We start from the raw sequence: 5333 nt of genomic DNA, 5'->3' as shown, positions 1-5333 counted from the left end.
ATCCTTTAATCCATTTGTCCTTCTACACCCATTTTCCCAAACCATCCCACACTTATACTGTTCTCATGTCGCCAAGTTATCGGACTACCTGGCGTAAATATAATGGATTTTAAAAGGGTAGCAGCATAAGGGAAAATTACACATTTTGAACTCAAAAACCCATTTGAGTTTTTAAGTTCAAAATACAGGCCTACCTCCTCCCCTTCACCCTGCCTGTCCATCTCCAAAAATAGTCTTTTTAACAATTATATGCTCCTCTTTTGCTTTGAAAAAATGCAAACAGTACAGTTGCCATATGCTGCCATCCTTTAATCCATTTGTCCTTCTAGACTGGATGTCAGCGCTTTGTATTCTAATATATTGGAAGATAAAGGGATCAGTGCAATAAAACATTTTGTTGTATTCAGACACCCTGATTTGTGACGTACAATCACAGTTTTTATTTGATTCTATTTTATACATTCTACGGAACAATGTTTTTACGTTTAATGACCAGGTGTTCAGACAGGAGCGAGGCTGTGTGATGGGGACTCGATTCGCCCCCAGTTATGCAAATTCCCTATTTTTTAGCACAGTCCCGCTGGTATGGAAAGGAAATTTTATTTTATCGGCGTTTTATAAACTATTTACTGTTTATGTGGCATGGCAGTGAAACAAAGGCACTTGAATTTGTGAAGCACCTCAATACTAATGACTGGGGCTTGACTTTTACCCCTAATTTTTCACCTACCAGTATTGTATTCTAGGATTTAGACATTTTTAAAGATACTAATAGTTGTTTATGCACAAAAACACATTTTAAAAAAGTTGACGTAAACATTTTTTTTTAGATTTTTCGAGTTGCAATTACCCTAAATGGGTAAAAAAAATATACCCTATGGCCAATATCAACGTATACAAAAAAATTATGGTTCGGATCGGGATTTAAAAATTCAATCTGATCTGTTACGGGAACGTTTTAAAAATAAAGGATATCAGAAAAAAAAAGTTTAAAGCGATGCTTTTAATAAAGTGAACAAATTTGAACAGAAAGATCTTGTAAATAATTCAAGCAGAAGTGATAAAAATAAAAATAACAATGACAATAAAAATAACTCCAGTAGAAAATGTAACTTCATGACCAACTATAATTCATGTACCACGAACATTCGAAAAATCCTATCAAAACATTGGTCTGTTCTTCTTTTCGATCCGGTATTAAAATGAGTGATTCCACAAAAGCCAGGGCTCACCTCTCGACGGGCTAAAACATTACGCAATTATTTAGCCCCGAACCGAATGAGGAAATTTAATAAACAAAAATATTTAACTCCACTTGGCAATTCAATGTCGGTAGGCACCTTTGCATGTAACCATGCCAGATGCCTTTGTTGCTCCTAGATACCACCTGGTGGCATCAAAGAATTTTCATCAAGATCCACAGGTGAAAAATTTGTGCTAAAAATTTCTGCTACCTGTTCCTCTTCATTTGTGGTATATTTACTAACATGCACTCGGCATCCAGTACGTCGGCCGCACTACACAAACGTTACGTGCTAGAATGAATAATATTAATAACAAATTCACGTTACATAGTTTTTCTCGCCATGTAACACTGGTACATGGTGGAGATATAAATGGTTTTTCCCTTTGCGTAATAGACTTTATCCCCATGGACAGCACCAATTATTTACAACAACTTATTAATCGGGAGTCCTACTGGATTCTTAAGATTCATACTTTGAATCCAGATGGATTAAATGAGATGATTGAAAGAACTTCCAGATAACAAAATTAAATATTTTTTTTAGTCTATTAATTTTTATATAGTATTTATTGTTTTTTTTTAAATACTATATATATATATTTGTATTTTGTGCAAGCATTTTATTGAATTGCTTATGGTCTATTATGTTTACAAGTGATTCTGACTGTGGACGCCTTTTTGTCTGTTACCTGTTGAATTTACCTGAAATGTACTGTTGTCACTTCCGTGACCAAATATGTGCTCATTATCACTAATTGTTTCTACCTATATATACAGGCTTTTTAGCTTATTGTGCATGCCTGATGAAAAAGCCAGTTCGGCTTTGAAACGCATTGTATGCTTAAATAAAAATTCTTCTACAATACCTGGCCTTCCGAGTATCTTCCAGAGATTGGCAGAGCGGGACATCTTCCAAAATTTCCCAGTGTGCTTGTTTGAGTATGGATTATAAAAGGGTAGCAACATAGAAGAAAATTACACATTTTGAACCCAAAAACCCATTTGAGTTTTTAAGTACAAAATACAGGCCTACCTCCTCCCCTTCAGCCTGCCTGTCCATCTCCAAAAACAGCCTTTTCAACAATGATACACTCCTCTTTTGGTTTTAAAAATGCAAACAGTAAAGTTGCCATATGATGCCATCCTTTAATTCATTTGTCCTTCTACACCCATTTTCCCAAACCATCTCACAATCATACTGTTTTCACGTCGCCAAGTTATCGGACTACCTGGCCCAAAAATTATGGATTATAAAAGGGTAGCGGCATAAAGGAAAATTATACATTTTGAACCCAAAAACCCATTTGAGTTTTTGAGTACAAAATACAGGCCTACCTCCTCCCCTTCAGCCTGCCTGTCCATCTCCAAAAATAGTCTTTTTAACAATTATATAATCCTCTTTTGCTTTGAAAAAATGCAAACAGTACAGTTGCCATATGCTGCCATCCTTTAATTAATTTGTCCTTCTACACCCCTTTTCCCAAACCATCTCACAATCATACTGTTTTCACGTCGCCAAGTTATCGGACTACCTTGCCCAAAAATTATGGATTATAAAAGGGTAGCAGCATGAAGGAAAATTATACATTTTGAACCCAAAAACCCATGTGAGTTTTTAAGTTCAAAATACAGGCCTACCTCCTACCCTTCAGCCTGCCTGTCCATCTCCAAAAATAGCCTTTTTAACAATGATACGCTCCTCTTTTGGTTTGAAAAAATGCAAACAGTAAAGTAGCCATATGCTGCCATCCTTTAATCCATTTGTCCTTCTACACCCATTTTCCCAAACCATCCCACACTCATACTGTTCTCATGACGCCAAGTTATCGGACTACCTGGCGCAAATATTATGGATTTTAAAAGGGTAGCAGCATAAGGGAAAATTACACATTTTGAACCCAAAAACCCATTTGAGTTTTTGAGTTCAAAATACAGGCCTACCTCCTCCCCATCAGCCTGCCTGTCCATCTCCAAAAATAGTCTTTTTAACAATGATATGCTCCTCTTTTGCTTTGAAAAAATGCAAACAGTACAGTTGCCATATGATGCCATCCTTTAATCCATTTGTCCTTCTAGACTGGATGTCAGCGCTTTGTATTCTAATATATTGGAAGATAAAGGGATCAGTGCAATAAAACATTTTTTTGTATTCAGACACCCTGATTTGTGACGTACAATCACAGTTTTTATTTGATTCTATTTCATGCATTCTACGGAACAATGTTTTTACGTTTAATGACCAGGTGTTCAGACAGGAGCGGGGCTGTGTGATGGGGACTCGATTCGCCCTCAGTTATGCAAATTCCCTATTTGTCGCACAGTCCCGCTGGTATGGAAAGGAAATTTTATTTTATCGGCGTTTTATAGACGATTTACTGTTTATGTGGCATGGCAGTGAAACAAAGGCACTTGAATTTGTGAAGCACCTCAATACTGATGACTGGGGCTTGACTTTTACCCCTAATTTTTCACCTACCAGTATTGTATTTTAGGATTTAGACATTTTTAAAGATACTAATAGTTGTTTATGAACAAAAACACATTTTAAAAAAGTTGATGTAAACAGTTTTTTTTAGATTTTTCAAGTTGCCATTACCCTAAATGGGTAAAAAATTATACCCTATGGCCAATATCAACGTATACGAAAAAATTATGGTTCGGATCAGGATTTAAAAATTCAATCTGATCTGTTACGGGAACGTTTTAAAAATAAAGGATATCAGAAAAAAAGTTTAAAGCGATGCTTTTAATAAAGTGAACAAATTTGAACAGAAAGATCTTGTAAATAATTCAAGCAGAAGTGATAAAAATAACAATGACAATAAAAATAACTCCAGTAGAAAATGTAACTTCATGACCAACTATAATTCATGTACCACGAACATTCGAAAAATCCTATCAAAACATTGGTCTGTTCTTCTTTTAGATCCGGTATTAAAATGAGTGATTCCACAAAAACCAGGGCTTACCTCTCGACGGGCTAAAAGATTACGCAACTATTTAGCCCCGAACCGAATTAGGAAATTTAATAAACAAAAATATTTAACTCCACTTGGCAATTCAATGTCGGTTGGCACCTTTGCATGTAACCATGCCAGATGCCTTTGTTGCTCCTAGATACCACCTGGTGGCATCAAAGAATTTTCATCAAGATCCACAGGTGAAAAATTTGTGCTAAAAATTTCTGCTACCTGTTCCTCTTCATTTGTGGTATATTTACTAACATGCACTCGGCATCCAGTACGTCGGCCTCACTACACAAACGTTACGTGCTAGAATGAATAATATTAATAACAAATTCACGTTACATAGTTTTTCTCGCCATGTAACACTGGTACATGGTGGATATATAAATGTTTTTTCCCTTTGCGTAATAGACTTTATCCCCATGGACAGCACCAATTATTTACAACAACTTATTAATCGGGAGTCCTACTGGATTTTTAAGATTCATACTTTGAATCCAGATGGATTAAATGGGATGATTGAAAGAACTTCCAGATAACAAAATTAAATATTTTTTTAGTCTATTAATTTTTATATAGTATTTATTGTTTTTTTTTTAAATACTACATATATATATATATATATGTATTTTGTGCAAGCATTTTATTGAATTGCTTATGGTCTATTATGTTTACAAGTGATTCTGACTGTGGACGCCTTTTTGTCTGTTACCTGTTGAATTTACCAGAAATGTACTGTAGTCACTTCCGTGACCAACCATGTGCTCATTATCACTAATTGTTTCTACCTATATATGCAGGCTTTTTAGCTTATTGTGCATGCCTGATGAAAAAGCCAGTTCGGCTTTGAAACGCATTGTATGCTTAAATAAAAATTCTTCTACAATACCTGGCCTTCCGAGTATCTTCCAGAGATTGGCAGAGCGGGACATCTTTCAAAATTTCCCAGTGTGCTTGTTTGAGTATGGATTATAAAAGGGTAGCAACATAGAAGAAAATTACACATTTTGAACCCAAAAACCCATTTGAGTTTTTGAGTACAAAATACAGGCCTACCTGCTCCCCTTCAGCCTGCCTGTCCATCTCCAAAAACAGCCTTTTTAACAATGATACACTCCTCT

This window comes from Hyla sarda, chromosome 11 (assembly GCF_029499605.1).
Source record: "Hyla sarda isolate aHylSar1 chromosome 11, aHylSar1.hap1, whole genome shotgun sequence".
NCBI classification, from domain to species: Eukaryota; Metazoa; Chordata; class Amphibia; order Anura; family Hylidae; genus Hyla; species Hyla sarda.
The sequence above is the reverse complement of the archived record's forward strand: the minus strand, read 5'-3'. Positions refer to the sequence as shown.